This window comes from Pan troglodytes, chromosome 11, assembly GCF_028858775.2.
Source record: "Pan troglodytes isolate AG18354 chromosome 11, NHGRI_mPanTro3-v2.0_pri, whole genome shotgun sequence".
NCBI lineage: Eukaryota > Metazoa > Chordata > Mammalia > Primates > Hominidae > Pan > Pan troglodytes.
The window spans coordinates 108,737,871-108,756,958 of NC_072409.2; the positions used below are offsets into that span (position 1 = coordinate 108,737,871).

Sequence of the window (19,088 nt, forward strand, 5' to 3'; positions counted from 1 at the left end):
GGATACAATGCATGACACACTGTGTGGTGGCTGCAGGATTCTACTGCTAGGTATTTTGCTTCTGTTGCTTCTGAAAGCCCAGTTACTTCCTGCCATTCTCTCTGGAAAGGTGGATGCTGAATGTGACCTTCTTCGTCATGGGGCCCATTTCACTGGTGGAAACTGGATCACATGTCTGGCCTTAGTGTTAAGGCTGGCTTGGAACCTAGGTACAAAGGTGCAAATCTCAAAGAGAAAAAATCACCAAAATATAAGCTGGGAGCCCAAAAGATGTAGGGTGTCCATGATTATGACAAATGACCACTGCACATCAGCTGACTGACCTGGAGATCGGCTGACTCTGTCACACCATCAGAAAGTTGTTCAACATGAAGTTAGAGAATGGGAAGTTATGTATGACAGTTTTTGTTGTTGTTGTTTTTTTGGGTTTTTTTGTAGCATTAAGCTCTAGTAACCTGTTGAATTCACTGCCACAATTCATTCATTGTACATAATGTACAATTCATTGTACATTATGTACAATTCATTGTACATTGTACATTACATTGTACATTGTACAATTGTACATAATGTACATACATTGTACAATGTACAATTGTACATTATGTACCTAATCGCACTCATTAGGTACATAATTCCATATTCAGTGATGGGTCAGGGGACAAAAATGAGTACATTGTACATTGTATATTATGTACATTCATTGTACATTATGTACCTAATCACACTCATTAGGTACATAATTCCATATTCAGTGATGGGTCAGGGGACAAAAATGAGTAAATCCAAGTTAAACTACATTCCTACCCTCAAGGTGTTCACAAAATAGCTGGTAAAATAAGAAGCAGCAGAGTCCTAAGCAGTAGCAAGATCTAGAATAAGAGTGCCTGTGGGTGACTGAAAGAGCAGATAGGACTGTCTTTGAGATTGAAGAAGTTAAGAAATTCGGGATGGACAGGGCATGGTGGCTCACGCCTGTCATCCCAGCACTTTGGGAGGCTGAGACGGGAGGATCACTTCAGCCCAGGAATTTGAGACTATGGTGGGCACATAACAAGACCATCTTTTGTAGAGATGGGTCTCTACAAAGAAAAAAAAAATTAGCCAGGCCTGGTGGTGTGTACCTGTAGTGCCAGCTACTTGGGTGTCTGAGTTGGGATTGCTTAAGCCCAGGAGTTCGAGGCTGCAGTGAGCTATGATTGCACCTCTGCACTCCCGTTAGCCTGGAACACAGAGAGAGACCCTGTCTATAAAAAATTAAGCAATGGAGAAGGTTAGATATTGGAGGAGTCAGTAATGTAGATACTGAAGACACTGAGGATGAGAGCTGGTACTGACTGAGAGAAGAAGGGGTCTCAACCAAGAGGCAGAGCATGGAGGCCTTGGAAGGCACTGAGTGGGGATGAGGGACCAGGGTATAGGCAGCAGGTTTCTCTTGAGTTTTCAAGAGAAGAGGAGTTGCCCAGTCACAGTAGCAGAACCAGAGTCTGGAAGCAACAGAGAAAAAATAAAGTATGAACCCCAACTGAGGCCAAGGATAAGAGCATTGGCTCAAGGGGACAGGAGTGTTCTGGATGAGAAGAAGGGAAGTAGGTTTGGGAAAAGATGATGTTCAGGTGAGATGAAGAGACAAAGGTGCACTTGTGGAAATAGGCCAGGTGCCTGCCCCATGCAACATGCACTCCACAGCACTGCAGAAAGGGACTATGCCCTTCCTTTGCCTTCTTCAGAGACATTGCTCTCTCTTCCTTCCCTTTCCCTTCCAAGTCTGCCTCCCAGGGCCATGTCTGTACTTTTATTTGCCTTTTGCAATCTGCAGAGCTAGTATAATCTTTCAGCACTTAGCCTGCAAAGAAGAAAGTGCATTTTTCCTATTAGCATGTACATCTCTCGGACAAAGAACTTGAAATCACCTTCTGAATGCCAGAGTCATTCCAGCATTGACACCTGCTTTCCCAAAGCACCAGTAATAACCCCATCTCCCTGCAAAAACTATAACTTTAATAAAAAACAGGTCACACGCCAGACACCAGTATTGCCAGAACATGCAAACACACACGTACACTCTATCACCAATAACTCATAAAAGAAAATGAAATCTCTAACAGTATTCTCCTGCCAATTTCTCTAAGAAATTCCCCGGGGAAAAAAGAAGGGAGTCTCTAAATACCTTCAATACTCTGGACATAATGAGTAATGTTTCATGGTTGTCATGGAAATGGTTCTGATCCACAGAGAATGATGGGCCCTTTATCTCATTACTGAAACTCAGTTGGAGGATGAGTGTCACAGGCGTGGTAGAAAAGTATACATTTGAATTCAGAAAAATGTGGGTTCCAGTCCTAGCTCTTTTTACTGGCTATGTGATATTGGACAGTTACCTCTTCTAGCTCTGTCTCAGCTTCCTCCTCTATAAGATGGGCACGAGAGTCCTACTTCCCAGAGTTGTAGAGAAAATTAAAGAAAGAAATGTATGCAATGCACCTAGTACAGTAGCGAGTAAATGGTAACTATTACTAGCACTGCTATTGCTTAGTTATTATTCTCTTCATCACCTTTATTATTGAACCAAAGTTTCCATTTAGCTCAGAGTTGAACAGAAAGAGTCCCTCATGCCCATGCTGTGAGTTCATCTATAATAGATGTAAAAGCCACCTCCTTGTGATTTGGATAATGGAGGCATTCAGATTCTCTTGAGCATACTGATTAGCCCGCAAGGGCACGGCTGACAGCTCACAGAGGGAAAAGACTGAGCAGTCTCTTAGGGGCTCCATGTGCAGCTTGACCCCTTCCCATCCCTTCTCATCCTCACTCATTCCCACCCACTTTATCCAGACACCTACTTCCTTGTAACAGGCAGTGTGGTGAGTGTCTCTCTCTCTCTCTCTCTCTGCCCCCTCTCTTTCTCTCTCTCTGCAGAAAACAATGACTGTACTCATACATTGCCCCTGTAGAAAGTGAAACCGCATGGCTGGGAGAATCCTATCATCATTCCACCCTCTAATGAAAGAGATTGTTTGCAAGCAGATGAAATTAAATTGTAAGCTCTATTGACTTCAACAACAGGTGCCATTTGGGCAAAGCTAAAGGGAGCCATTGAATTGTCAAAGGGATTTAACTCTTCCTGACACCGCGGCATCAGGTAATAGCCTCCCACCAGTTCTGCTGCCAGAGACATCACCACTGCAGATCCATTACACTAGATTCTCACCCTGAAATTCTTTTTAAAATGGTAATTTTCAGGGAGGGGAAACAGATAACTCAATCAGGCTAGAGTGCTAGTGTAGAGCCTGGGTCTCTATCCTGGCTGAGCTCCTCCGTCAAGTTTCCCCATCTGGAAAATGGAGGAATGCAGAGAATTACAGGTACTTCCTAGGGTCCTAAGAAGATAAAATGAGAGCTTAAAGGGAAGACACTCAGTGCAGGACCCGGGACAATACAAGTGTTCATAATTCCTGCATCGTGTAGGGAATCTTTCTTGAGAACACTTTCTAGCAAACACTCACATGCTTGGGAAAATGCAGACTCCTGAAACTCACCCATGAAGATCCTACATCAGTGGCTCTGGGCTGGGCCTGGGCCTGGGAATATGCGCTTTTAACAAACCCTCCAGGTAGTTTGTTTTGGTGGGTCCCATCATGATCCTCAGAACCCACCCACCTGTCCCTATGGGGCCAATCCCTGGGTCTGGCTGGTAGGAGTTCAATTCCTCCCAACAGAAAAGGCCTGAGGCAGGGGAAGACTATGGAATGGCGGAAGGGCTGAATACCAGAAAAGGTCAGGGAAAGAGCTGATAAAAGTTTGAGAGCCAAACTTTGGACAATTCGCAGTTTTGCCTCTTCCAGCAGGAGATGGACAGGAGAGTGCTGAGGGTTAACTTGGGTGAGGAACCGAGGGAACAGACAGCAGCATTCACAGAAGAAAGTACTTTCAAAAAAAACCATTGTGCAAATCCCAGACACCAGCCATAGGCCCTGAAATTCTAGTTTAAAGCAATTCAGTTCCTGTTCCATTCAGCAGGCCGATGAATTGCAGGCATTTGCACTTCTGTGGTACCTTTCAAGCCACAGCCTCAAAGCTCCTTTCAAACACAAATCTGTTCAGCCTCATAACCTCTCTGAGAGATTCTGCAAAGGGATAGTGGGATCACTTCCCTCCCTACCTCAAGGGCAGCCTTTTGGGAGGTGGGAGGCAGGAGGCAGTAGCCGTTTAACAGTCACTTAACCAGGCGTCTTCACAGCTCAAACAGTGGAGAAGGAGCCACTTGGGATCAGCCGTTTCTGGGACACTTAGTCTGAGGCATGCCATTACAGAAATACCTGGATATTCACCTCTGCCTTTTTGGCTTTAGCTTCTTCCTTGTTTAGCCTGAATAGTGTCTGGTGATTTGGCAGACACTGAAAGTTGCCTACCTACTATCTTGCTTCCGTGTAATAGAACCTCAACTTTTTTCTGGGTCAGAACAGCCTCAGGGGGCAGACCATGATTCTTTTAAGCCAAATAAGCAATCCTCTTCCATCTTTCCCAGCCTTCCTTCAGCTATAGGTGACCATATCATCTAGGCTTGGCCAATGAAATGGAATTGAAAATATGCTGGGAAGTATTTGCCAGAATTTGCTACACTACAGTATTGTAACTCTGATATTTCAGTAGTTTTACACAATAAAGATTTATTTTTCTTTCACATTATAATTGTAATTCAATCAGTGGGGAAAGTGTTTCACACTCATCTAGGAACCCAGACTAATGAAGTCTCCATCATGTTATAACAGAACCATCTAGAACCCATGGTCTCCAAGGTCTCCATGGAAAAGCCTGAAAAGATACTCCTCCTTCAGTCCTCGAAGATGCTCTCCTTGTAGGCTCCTGTCAATCATTCCAATCACAAATGGGTTGCTCTCTCATCTGAGCTGTAATTTGATATGTCAGGAGTGTGAAGAACAATTAACCACTGGCGTATTGCATAACTTCAAAAGTCTCTTGAGATAAAATGTATGCAAATGATAGTGTCTATTATTATGCCTGATAACAATTCTTTAATTCTGACTTAAAAGAGGAGAGGTTCTGAGACATGTTGCATTTGATCCAATGAAATATTCAAACTAACTTTATATCACTCGGGTGGTAATTTATCTTCTCTGCCTGGAGCAGAAAGAGGTTTCAGTGCAGTATTCATGGATTTATATCGTCTCTCACAAATTGGTTTCTTTTGATTGGAGCATGGGTGTTCAAAACTGTGCAGTCCTTGTCAGCATGAGGTTGCTCTGGGCATAAAGCGAGCAGTGCAGGGGATCCTTGGAGATGAAGGTTGCCACCTCTCCACCAGCTATGTGGCCACGTTAGAAGTCACAGCTCACAGAATGGAAGCCATTTCTTGATTTTAATAATATGCAATGAGAGAAGAGGTTAGAGAGAGGAGAAAAGAGATAGACAATAACTGGACAAGCGAATGGCACAGACGGTTGTGAGAGTGCAGTCAGTTAACAAGTAATGCTTGTACTTTTACAGGATGGACTCCTCTTTGCTAAAACTACTGTCTAGGAGACTTCCATCCCTCATTACCTTCCCTTGGATATCTCTGCTTTGCCCAGATTTGCTGTCGGCCAGGCTGTCTCCAGAAACGGAGACTCTGCCAAAGCCAGACAAAGAAAAAAGGCAAGCGAGAGTGTGGGACCTGGTGGGATAATGGCTGTTTTATTCGACTAAGGAGGGAACTGTGTTAATAAACGCCTGTGACACTTAATGATGTGGCTTTCATTTTGAACACATCATTGCTTGATATTGAATCCATCCATTTTGATAATAAACACCACACCATGGAACTCTCGCTTTTTGCCCATAAATAAATAAATAATAGGCACGCGATGCAGGGACTTCCTTTGCACACTGGGAACGAGGGAGGGCTGCAGCTCCCTGCATCTCATGAACTCTATTCAGCCGCATGGCCTCCCATTCGTCTCTCTGGAAATCCAATTTCCCTTTTGCAGGTTCATCTGCCAGTTTTCTAATTTTCACATCAAACTGCATATTACTCATTGTCAGGCTGGTTGTTCTGGAAGAATCGTTAGAATCTTAAACCCTTTACCAGTGTTTTCAGTTTAGCCTCAGACAGTTACTGGGCTTCATGTTTTCCAAAAGATTACTGCCACCACCCCCCTCCAAAAAAAATCTCAAACTTTCAAACCTGCATTCTCTTGGTCCAGGCCAGAGCCAGTGAGAATAACACTTTCTGAAAGATAAATCCAAAATTTTTAATACAACAAAATGGCCCTCCCCACTTATCAAGGAATGTGTGATTCATTTCTCTATTCCCAGCACTTAGCACACAATACATCTTCAATAAATCACTGATGGAAAAAATGAGTAAACAATTACATGAATGGTATGCTGTATATATACTCACTTTGGCAAGATTACATGAATATAGTACACATATATCAAATCGAACTTCATTGCCTATAGTATACATTCATTTTTGTTTAACCCATTTATACTAACAAAAATTATCTTTCTCTTTTTGTTTTAAAAAGATCAGTAATTATTCTTTAAAGAGTAGCTCTATTTGATATAATTAATTTGAAAGTCAAAAAGTTGATCCTTATTACGTTACCAGGCTCAGATTCTTCTCAGATCAACAGCTTCCAAATCTATACATTTGGTTCTGGGTTTCTTGCTTATTTTCACACGTCCAAATTCTCAGGATGATAGAAGGATCTAACATGCATTTCTTCTGTAAGGCTGGGATGCATCATGGAAAGGAATCTTTTGGACCCACTGCAGCCAGAGAATGAAGAGGTTCTGCTGGAAATCCATCTCCCTGGGGGTCATCTGGAGACTAGCATGGTACTATCTTACTTGAAGACCATGCTGGTCTCCAAATGTGTGGCATCGCTGCTCTGTTCAGAGAATAGGGTAGGCAGCTATAGGAACCTACCTTTCTAGAAGCCCTGCTCCATGGACTTTAATCTAGAAATTTCCCCCAGACTGTTCAAGGTGCTCCCCAGGTATAAGCTCTAAAGAACTGGAGAAAAGATTGCCTTTTCCTTACAGTTTTCTAAAGATGAGCTTTAAAGGAAGTGCTTCATTCTTTATTAGAATCAAACCTCAAAAGCCAAAGGTTCATGTTCACAGCAGCCAAATGCAATTCCTGTCCCTGAATCCTGTACTGGATGGGAGAAGAAAATCCTACAAAGGACATCCACTGGAATGTGGATGGTAGAATAGATAAAAGTATTGTATCAATATTAACTTTACTAAAGTTGAAAACTATACTTGGTTATGAAAGAAAATATCCCAATTGTTAAAAAACCTGTACATATACATGAAGTATTTATAAATACAGGCTTTGAGGTATGCAACTTAGCTTTAAATGATTAAAAACATTACATGTAATAAATATGAAATAAAATATAAATATTTTATATACATATGTAAGAAAAGAATGAGCACAAATGATAAAGCAAAAAGCATAAAAGGTTAGCAATAGGTGAATCTGGTAAAGAGTATAACATATTTTTGGTACTATCTTATTCTTTTAATTTTTTTATGTTTAAAATTATTTCTAAATAAAACATTTAGGGCCAGGCAAGGTGGCTGATGCCTTAATCCCAGCACTTTGGGAGGTCAAGGCAGGAGGATGGCTTCAGCCCAAGAGTTCGAGGCCAGCCTGGGAAACACAACGAGATCTTGTCTCTACAAAAAATGTAAAAAGGGGATGGGAGGATGGCCTGAGCCCAGGAGGTCGAGGCTCCAATGAGCCATGATCATGCTACTGCACTCCTGCCGGGGCAACAGAAGCGAAACCCTGCCTCAAAAAATAAAATGTTTATAATAAATATTTGAAGCCCATTACCATAGACAAAATCAAGCTGGACCCTGTAAACATAACCAGGCTAGGACCAAGCTGGTGATAAAAAGGGGAAATAAATCTTCCATCAGAGCAGAAGATGGCAAACTTTTGTCTGTAAAGGGCCAGATAGTAAATATTTTAGGTTTTATGGGCCAGAAAGGCTCTGTCACAACTACTTGACTGCCATAGTATTGCTAAAGCAGACTTGGAGAGTTTGTAAGTGAATGGGCATGACCATGTTCCAATATAACTTTATTTATAAAAACAAGCCCAAAGGCCATAGTTTGCCAACCTCTGACTTCAATAATTGGGCAAATTTTTGAAAATAATTGGGATCCTATTTGCCCCCATTCATTTGGGTCCCTTAGAGGGACGTTCTCTCTACCTGCTTCCCTGTGGCAGGCTCTATCTTTAACCCCTGCCACTCTGGAGCACCATTGCCACTGTCTTCACAGTGACTGACAGCAGGGATACAGACTACCTTTAGGAGAAGTCACAAAGTGAAGCCCTCTCACCCCATGGGCAACCACAGTATGTCTATGAGAACACAGATGACAATTTTCACATTCACGCAAGAAACAGACCAGAATGTCATTTCAAATGCCAGTCTAGACATGAAGGGGGAAAGTCACTCCTCTACATGCACACAGGAAAACCTGCTCCTCAGAAATCACAGTCTCGAACAGTGAATGCGTGAATGTGTTGCTTTATTTAAAGAAAAGAAAAAGAGGCTGGGTGCAGTGGCTCACGCCTGTAACCACAGCACTTTGGGAGGCTGAGGCAGGTGGATCACTTGAGGTCAAGAGTTTGACACCAGCCTGACCAACATGGTGAAACCCACCCCATCTCTACTAAAAAGACAAAAGCTAGCCAGGCATGGTGGTGCATGCCTCAGGAGAATCACTTGAGCCTGGGAGGCAGACGTCGCAGCGAACCAAGATTACACCACTTCACTCCAGGCTGGGAGACAGAACAAAACCCTGTCTCATAGAAAAAAAGAAAAAAAAAAGCAAAAGTTCCCACTTGGGTTCATTGTCCTATCTGAAAATGACCACATATGATGGATACATCAAGACAGGGACAGTAAAAGAAACAAGGAGAGAGGGGTAGGGATGGAGTGTGGAGAAGGGAGAGGAGGAGAAGAGAGAAAAATTCAGAGGGAACCCTTAGAATTCCTTTGCTGCTGCAACATTTGTCGCTGGCTCTTACCCTCCCTATCCCCCAGCTGGTCCCCTTGGTTCTCTCGCAGGCATCTGGCTTCTACCCTTATCACACTTACTGTGTGTGCTCACTTACTGTCTCAACACATTTACTGTGCTGTGCTATAGATTCCTGTGGAGAAGTCAACACACCTTCCAACCACAAGCTGTTGGAAGCCCCCAGAGAGGGACATAGACTTGAAGGGGCTCAGCCAAATCCCACCGATAACACAGAGCCCACCACTCACCCCAGCTCCGTGTGAGGGTATGTCCTGTCCCAGGGCGCTTCTTGAGGCTAATGGTGCCTGCCAAGAGCCCCAGGACTGCTTCTATAGAGGCCATTTTATTTGAAAGGTAATGGAGCCCTCGGCAATGCAAAAAACAAACAAGCAAAAAGATGGGAGCATCTAGTGTGACTGACTCCAGAGGCGAGAGGAAGAAAGTGGAAGAAGGAAGGCAGAAGTGTGACACTTGGCAGCTGTCTCCAGCCTTGTCCCCTCATTCTTTCTTACCTTTGTCTTTTTAAGTCTACCACATAGAATTAGGAGAGCACCTACTGTGGGCTTGGCAGATACAGTGTTGAATGGAACAGATGCGGCCCTGCCTCCTGGTGCTTACATCTGGTGTGGGATCCCAACAGTAAACAGGCAATCGCATTAGAGCAAGTAGAGTTCTCAAGCTGGGAGTGCATCAGAATCTTCTAGAGGGCTTGTTAAAGCACAGATATCTTGCGGAACCCCCCCCCCCCCCCCACACACACACACAACAGTTTCTGATTCAGAGGATGTGGGTGGAGCCAGAGAATCTGCATGTCTATGAAATGTCCAGGTAGGTGATACTGATGCTGCTGGAGGACAACACTTTGAGAGCTGCCACACTCTAGCATTGTTAGTGTTATGAAGGTGGAAGTACGGGACCCAATGGGAGCAGGTAAAGGGGCATCCCATCCAGACTTAAGGCCCGACTTCAGCCAGTATACTTTGAGTGCATCTCAAATCTTCTCCCAGGAATCTCATGCTCTTTCTGCAGGATGTGAATCTGGAAGGATAGCACCTTGGTAGCTGCTGGCAGCCACTATCCAACCTGAGGAAAGAAGCTGATTGGGAATGCACTTAACAGAGGAGAATGTGAGCCTGAAGATGAGAAAAAACAGAAGTCAATACGTCCCTGCACCCGGCTGCTCCTAAAGCCAATCTGCCTCTGGATTTTCAATTATATAAGCCATAAATTCCCCTTTGGCTTAAACAAGTTTGGAAAGTCTTCCAATAACGGCAACAAATAATATTCTGACTGATATTCACCCACTTGCCAAACAGCCTGAAAGTCTACCATTAGTGATCCAGCCCTTAGCATTTCTACGTCCTCACACATTCATCTAAGGCAGGGGTCAGCATACTACAGTCTTTGGGCCAAGTCTGGACCACCACCTGTTTTTACAACATGTTACTGAAACAGCCACATTCCCCAATTTACATCTGTCTATGGCTGCTTTTGTGCAAAAATGACACAACTGAACAGCTTGGACAGAGACTGTAGGTCTACAAAGCCTAAAAGATTTACTATCCAGCTCTTTATACACAGGCAATGTTTGCGGATGCCCAGTCTGAGAAGTCCTTCTGAAGTCCTGTTCAGTGCAATACTTTTTTGTTGCTGTTGTCATTTTTTGTTGTTGTTGCCCAGGCTAGAGTGCAGTGGCGCGATCTCGGCTCATTGCAACCTCCACCTCCTGGGTTCAGGTGATTTTCCTGCCTCAGCCTCCCGAGTAGCTGGGATTACAGGCCCACACTACCACACCTGGCTAATTTTTGTATTTTTTAGTAGAGATAGGGTGTCGCCATGTTGGCGAGGTTGGTTTCAAACTCCTGACCTCAGGTGATCCACCCGCCTTGGCCTCCCAAACTGTTGGGATTACAGGCATGAGCCACCACACCCTGTCCAATGCAGTACTTTAGATTTATCCTACCTGTTTAAATTTAGCCCCTCTTGTCTCACACTCTGAAGAAGGGCTGGAAGACAATAAAATGTGGACAAAATTGGTTCCTGAGAGTGACTGGAAACCTCGTTAAAAATGAGTGCCCAACCTCAGTTGTGGGCTAATTCAACAGCTGTCCTTCTTTTCAAGTTTCTTAGAAAACTAAGCGTACTTTTACTATATGACCTAGCAATCATGCTCCTTGGTATTTACTCAAGGGAGTTAAAAACTTATATTCACACAAAAACCTGCTCATGGATGTTTATAGCAGCAGCTTTATTCATAATTGCCAAAACTTGAAAGCAACCAAGATGCCCTTCAGTAGGTGAGTAGATAAATGAACTGTGGTGCATCCAGACAATGGAATATTATTTGGCACTAAAAAGAAAGAAGCTATCAAGCCATGAAATACATGGAAGAACCTTAGATGCATATTAATGAATGAAAGAAGCCAATCTGAAAAGGCTACATACTGTATGATTTCATATGTATGACATTTTGGAAAAGGCAAAACTATGGAGACAGTAAAAAGATCAGTGATTGCCATGGGGTTAAGGGGGAGGGAGGGACAAATATAACACAGAGGACTTTCAGGGCAGTGAGACTACTCTGTATGTTACTGTAATGATGGACACATCATTATACTTTTATACAAACCCAAAGAATTTAGAGGTACCAAGAGTAAATGCTAATGTAAAGTATGGACTTTAGGTAATCATGATGTGTCGATGAAGATTCACCAATCGGAACAAACGTACCACTGAGGTGAGGGATGTGGATAATTGAGGAGGCTATGCATGTGTTGGGGCAGAGGGTTTGTGGAAAACCTCTGTATCTTCCATTCAATTTTGCTATGAACCTAAAACTACTCTAAAAATGAAGTTTATTAAAAAGAAGAAGAAGAAGGTATGCTGGCCAATGATGTGGTGATGACAATCCGCAGCCTGTCTACCTCCTGTGCCTCAGTGCTTGGGTCCGGATGCTCGTCCTCCCTACCCGGGGCTGGGCTATGTACCAGACATCTCCCTTCACCCTCACCCTGGAGGTTAACTCCGCCTCTGTCTGTGCTAACCTCCCATTTTCTTATCCCTGTATAATTTATATAATAGAACACTTTAGAAGTATCTCTGCTCACTTGAATGCTAATCATACTCGGAAGCCCAATATTATAAAGCAGAGCTGAGTGGCCCACTTTCTCACCCTAAAAGAAAATCGGAATTCAAGAACCTATCATTTCCAGTTGTTTCTTCATAGATACAGGACTGCTGATTCCCTTGTTTTGATGACACACATCCTCCAGTGGCTTCCCAAGAACTTGTGTGTTGTTCTGAGTCTTCTGGGGGCTCTGTAGTTTAGATCAGGATGTTCTTGGCTTTCTCCATTTCAGGATTAAGATTCAGGTTTCTTGCACCTGCTAAAGTAAGTTAACAGTCATTCTACTTTTCAGCTTCCAAAACGTATTGCCATTGTCTTTTTGCCTTTTCTTCCCATCCTTATGGATTTCTATCTTTTAAAAAATATAATTTCTTTGCTATAGCTTTAGTAGGATTTTAAGAGGGAGGGGAGTTATAAGAGTGTCAAATCCATCATCATTACCATCCTATAGCCTTTTTATACACCAATTTTCTGATTTAGCATATAAAACTAATACTTAACCCTTAAAGCTATGAATTAAATTTGTAAGTTCAGCAAATCTTAATGTTTTTACATGTTCCAATACTATTTATAAATTGACTTCAACTTAAATAACAAGTTTAAATAATTACTGAAGTACGCACATGAAATTAAAATTACTACACCAGCCCTTATTCTAACAGGCTAAAATTATTTTATGTTTTAGAAATGATAAAATATTAAACATGTACAGATCCTTAATGCAAAAACATAAATAATTTATATTTGGTTTTCTTAAAAAATTCTACTCAATTCTAAATCTGAGGTGAAAGATGCTAATTTATATAATCCCAAACAATTTTGGGATATCTTCCCAAATATTTTTGTATTTACCATCCCCTCTTGCAATGATTTATTAATTACCAAAGAGACTCCTTGTGGGATGATGACTGAATTGTTGTCACAACACGGATGGAACACGTGGATCCCCATGTGTCTATAGTAGGGACTGTTTCCCAATTCTTTCATCTCTCCAGGCAAATTAGCCATACTTACCTACACTACTATATTAATTGATTGGATTTTACATTTTTTGGCTTTCAAAGGATATAAATTGTTTTTATGTGTATTCTTGAAAAACCTTTGAACTGTAGGGACTCCTACAATCTTTTTATCTACTCCCTATTAAAGCTAAGCCTCTTCCAGGTAATAAAATGACTTTCAATTACTCTCTTGATCTTCTTGGTTGCAACTTCTAGGCTTATTCTGCAGACATAATTAAAGGCAAAAACTAGAGGAGCTAAGGCAAAAATCAAGATGCAATATAAAGCAAAGAGTCTGAAGAGATTTGATCTCTGTTGCATCCTTTCACACATAATCCCCAGGGGCTCTATTACCAAATGTAAAATGTGCTTGGCCAGGCTGTGAATCCACTGGGGATTCACCCTGGAGGAACATGGAAGCACCCAAGGGGAGGAGAATGTACCTGTCTAATTGTACAGCTGTGGCTCAGTATAGACTAAATGTGTTCATGGAGCTAAACAGAGGGAAAATGGAAACTACTTCTCATGTCATCATCATGTGGGCCTTAAAGAAGCCCAATGGAAAATAGCTTTATGGATGGATGGAGACGAGCAAGCTTGCCAAGACTGACTGTCAATAGTAAGAATGTGCTGGTGATGTCTGCTGGAAGATTGAAGCCCCGCGGTGACACTGACACTACTTATTTTATGTACTGTGGAAAAGAAAAAGAGCTTGGAAAACTAGCTTCAGTTTCTGTACTGTGAGTCAGTTTATGGAGTTGCTCAAAGTTATGACTACGAAACAATCAAATCCAGAAGAAGTTCTACCAGGGACAACTCATCTTCAGTAACATCATTTGCTTCTATCTGTGTCCGCTCTTCTTCCAAGCTGCCGGTAACTGCAACACCTTTAATATGTATGTCTTCTCCATGTCATGCTTTTTATTTTCTCACAATTTTTGTTTATCCCAACGACAGCTGGTTAATGAGCCCTCTTGTTTTAGGAGATACATACTTGCAGCCTCAGATCTTCTCCATTTCAAATTCCTGAGGACACAAACATCACTGCCCTGCTCTTTTCAGATGGGGCAGAGTTCCTCTTATACAACACCACCTCAAGGACCAATGTTTTCACTGCCCTTGGACCAGGACCCCACTCCTGGTCCAACCAGCTGTTGCGGGGTGGGAGCATTAATGCTGGGTTGAAACCTGGTGCTAAGGTCGGGAAATTTGTTTTAGAAAAGGCATAGATATTATAGACACCATGATGGACATTTCTGGTACATGTGGCTTGGAGGCTAAGGACAGGCAAACTCATTTCCTTGATCCTCTTGTCTTTTCTTCAGGAAGAGAATTCAAAAGGCTAAGGGACAGAGTGCCTGGGAGTGCCTCCAGGTGAACCAGAAACAAAGACTTCTTTATCTGCCTTTAATTATTCCTAAGGAGAGACATTTGGGGTTCAAAGTTTGGGAAGAATAATTTTTTGGGTTTGAAGACTCTTGACTAATGAAAGACCTTTGGCCACTGACCATCTTTTTCCTTCTTTTTGCTACTCTCATGTTGGAGGGCTAGGGATGTTTCTGTTTGGAATGCCTCTGGAAATCCTAAAGGAATAAAGATAGGCCAGAGGATGGGGGAAGGGAGCTGCCTGCTTGAGGCTTGCTCCAGTTTCATTTATTTGTTTACTTACTTATTTACTCACTTTTTAGAGACAGGTCTTGCTCTGTTGTTCAGGCTGGAGTGCAGTAGTGCAATCACAGCTCACTGCAGCCTCCAGTTCCTGGGCTCAAGTGATCCTCCCACCTCAGCCTCCCAAGAAGCTAGGAATACAGGCACATGTCATCACACACAACTAATTTTTGTATTTTTTATGGAAATGGGGGTCTCACTCTGTTGCTTAGGCTGGCCTAAAACTCCTGGGCTCAAGCAATCCTCCCACCTCAGCCTCCCAAAGCACTGGGATTACATGCATGAGCCACTGTGCCCAACAATTGTTCTAGTTTTAAACAAGAGAGGGGAAGCAGGACTTTCAGATTTCACTCTAAATTAAAATTACTGAGCCTTCCTTGGTGAGAAGGTAGCAGGATTCAAGCCAGAAGTATTGCCAGGATTGATAATTGAGACATTTGGCTGAGACATTCCTTGGTGGGCTCTCTGGGAAGCCAGCAGGTGAGCAATGAAGTACATCATTGTGATGGACATGAACATGACTTCCGACCAAGATAAATATCACCATAAATCTATGACTAGCCAATCTGTCCTCTGCTGTTTGAGCTAAAGGATAGCATGATGAGATTGGAGCCTTGTCCTGTTCCACTGCCACCCAGGTCTCTGGCCCAAGGTAAGGATGTTCTCCTGGCTCTGGGCACTTGGCCCAGGTGGGCACACTGCGCTTCTGACAGGCTCCCTTCAGCTTTTCTTCCTTCCAGCAGACCCAAAAGATCCAGTTTCATTTGCTCCCGGTGGCCCCAGTCATTCTTTTACCTGGGTTTTCTCCATTTCCAGATCCAGTGAAAAGTAAAGAACAGGATACCTCCCTCCTCTTCCTGCCCATCCAGCCCATTTTCCTGCCACAATCCACAAGCAAACATATAGGGATTCAGATGTCTTCAGAGATCTTAGATTGTATTAATGATGGGTCTCCCTTGAGGTGTGATGGCTTCTCCTTTACTAACTCACTACCCTGCACTGTCCTGGGCATTGGGCCAGCCCAGCAATTCCCTTCTCCATCAGGGAAGAACACCGGGGGATGAATATGAGGTTCATCCTCAAGGCTTAGGGGCCTTTATTTACATTCAGTGATAATAAAAATAAAATAATAAAATATAAATAATAAAAATATAATAAGAGGAGAAGAGGGAGTACTGTTTACTGAAGGCTTGCTCTCAGACAGGTGCCATGCCAAGCTTTGACATACATATTTTATTTAAGCCTCACAACAGCCCAATGAACTAGATAGAATCTCCATTTTAAAGAGAGACAGAGATGGTAAGAAGTTTGCCCAAGGTTACACAATGAGTAGAGGCAGAATTCAATCTCAGGTTTATCTGACTCCAAAATACTTCTGTCTCTGTGAAAATAATATATTCATTTTATTAAAATATCCATGCCTAAAGGAAAGAATAAAGAAGACAGTGAAGAATCACATGTAATTCCACTGCTCAGATATAATCACCATCAACATTTGGGTATTTCTTTTCAGACCTTTTCCCTCTATGCAGCCACATAGAAATACACATACACCAAGCACATATTCATTCATATGTCAAAGAATTTTTGAATATATACTATGTTGTGGGTACTACCCTACAGGCTGGAGTACTCCAAGTCCCGACCTTGAAGAGCTTACATTCTAGTGGGGGAGTCAGAAAATAAGTAAATAAGCCAGGCTGGGTGCAGTGGCTCATGCCTGTAATCCCAGCACTTTGGGAGGCCGAGGTGGGAGGATCACTTGAGGTCAGAAATTCAAGACCAGCCTGACCAACATGGTGAAACCCCATCTCTTCTAAAAATACAAAAATTAGCCAGTCATGTTGGTGGGTGCCTGTAATCCCAGCTACTTGGGAGGCTGAGGTGGGAGAATCACTTGAACCCAGGAGGCAGAGGCTGCAGTGAGCTGTGATCATGCCACTGCACTACAGCTTGGGCAACAGAGCGAGACTCTGTCAAGAAAGAAAAGAAAAAAGAAAAGAAAAGAAAGAGGGAAAGAGAGAGAGAGAAAGAAAGAGAGAAAGGAAAGAAAGAAAGAAAAAGGAAAGAAAAAGAAAGAAAGAAAGAAAAGAAAAGATAGAAAGAAAATAAATAAGCAAATAACCAAACAAATTTGTATTATAATGTATGTTATCAGGTCTGGCTATACAGTTGTGCACTGAAGAACTCTAGGGGGAGCCAATCACAGTGCAGTTAAAGTGAATGACATCCCCAGGAATTGGGAAGTGCACAACCTATACCACACATAATGGGTAATCATATGAGACATAAAGCAGAATAAGGAGAAATATTATTTTATGAATAGGAGATTGGAAAATCCCTCTTTGATTAGGAAATATTTGAGAGTTATCTTAAGAAAGTGAGAGAGCAAATTCAGAGGAATCTGAGAGAAGAGACTTTCAAGTGGGGAAATAGCAAATGCAAAAATCCTAAGGCAAGGATGTTCCGGGCGTGATTGGGGAACAGCAAAGAAGCTAGTGGGGGTGGAGGGCAGTGAGTGAGAGGAAAAGGGTGGGATCAGAGAGGTAGTGGGGGCCAGATCATAGGGCCTCGTGGACATGGTAAGAACTTTGGAATTTATTTTTTGTCTTAGAAGTCACTGGTGAGTTGTAAGCAGAGATGAACATCTTCAGAACGAGTCTGGCTGCTGTATAGAGAACACAGTGGGGAGGTGGAGAGGCCAGGTAGAATCAGAGAGTGATACTAAGTGGTAGCTTAGACTAAGCCGAGAGCTGTGGAGTGATAAGAAGGAGGAAATGTTTTAGGCTGTTGCTAACAGAGCAGATCTCAGGTAGTATCAGCAAAATTGCCTACGCATCACTGTAGAATGTGAGAGAAACAGGGAACTCGGGGTGACCCGCGTGGACAGGAGGACGTTATGAGACTTGGAGCACAGAAGGGGCACGCCTGGGGAAAAACAAAAATTCCATTTGGGGAACTTAAGTGTGAGATGCCTGTTAAGCAGCCAAGCAGAGATGTGTTGAGACTGGAGACAGCGTTTTGGAATTTGCACTGTATAGGTGTTTAAAACCATGGGCCAGATGAGACCTCCTACAGAGAGTATAAAAAAGAGAAAAGGTCTGAGGACTGAGTCCTGGAGCAAAGCTACATTAAAAAGTAAGGGAAATGAGGAGAATCCGGCAAAACCATCTAAGAAAGGACAGGCAAAGAAGCAAGAGGAAAAGCAGGAGGGTTTGATGTCCCGGAAACCAAACAAAGGAAGGGTTATAAGCAGGAGAGAATGATTAGCTACAACAAAGGCTGCTGGAAGATCAAGTACGAAGGGTGGAAACTGACCATCTAATGGGCAATGTTGATCCAAGTTTGGCATTGATGACTTCACAAGAGTAGTTTGGATGGAATAGTAGGAAGAAAAACACAATCGAAGTGAGTTTAGGAGAAAATGTGCAGGAAGGAAATAGAGGCAAAAATAAATAACTGTTACCAAAAGTTTTGCTGTGAAGGGAAGAAAAGGTGACATGGTAACTGGTAGGAGATGGGAGTCAAGGGAAGTTTCATATTTCATTTTAGTTTTTTGAATGAGTCATATTATGACAAGTTTTTAAGATGGTGGTAACCATCCAGAAGAGAAGGGGGATGTGATTATGATGGTTCCATGCCCTAAGAGGAGGAGGAATGAGTAGAGTCTTGTATACAAGTTGAGCAATATGTCTTTGCTAGAATAATGGTCACTTATTAATTACAATAAAAGGGAACATATAAATATGTGTAATGGGCATATACTATATATACTACCTTAATGTCTACTTTTTAATTGGCTATCTTATTATAATATTACTTCATAAATAAACTTAGATCAATACCACATGGTCTCACAGTATTTCAGAGCATGCATCTTCCATAATTTATTTAATCAGTCCCCTCTTATTGGACATTTTGGTTGTTTTTAGTTGTTCACTGATACAGAGAATGAAAAGCCAGCCTCTTGGACTCTGGTACCCTGACTGTGTGCTTCTTGCAGAAGTCATCCTGAGCTAGTCAATATGGGGCTGCCCCTGCCCAAGCTTAATCCCCCCTCTAAGGTTGGAACCCTGATGTACATTCAAGACGCAGAGCACAGATGGGAAGAATCACTTGATTCCCTGCTAATCATGCCACTTGTTCCAACCTCAGCCTCTACCAGCCAGAGGGATGTGCCCACTCTGTGCTGGGTAGGGCACAGGAGAGTTGAAATAGACATTGCTTCTTCCTACTTTGCAACT

At 42.5% G+C, this 19,088-nt stretch overlaps 1 long non-coding RNA gene across 1 annotated transcript; it reads right to left on the reverse strand.

Moving 5' to 3' along the window:
* Positions 1–5,243: 5,243 nt before the first annotated feature.
* On the reverse strand, positions 5,244–6,731 carry LOC134807691 (uncharacterized). The gene is made up of 3 exons (XR_010148781.1): positions 6,611–6,731; positions 6,185–6,229; positions 5,244–5,373 (listed from the first exon to the last, which is right to left on the reverse strand). It is a non-coding gene; the product is annotated as an uncharacterized LOC134807691 (long non-coding RNA).
* Positions 6,732–19,088: the final 12,357 nt, after the last annotated feature.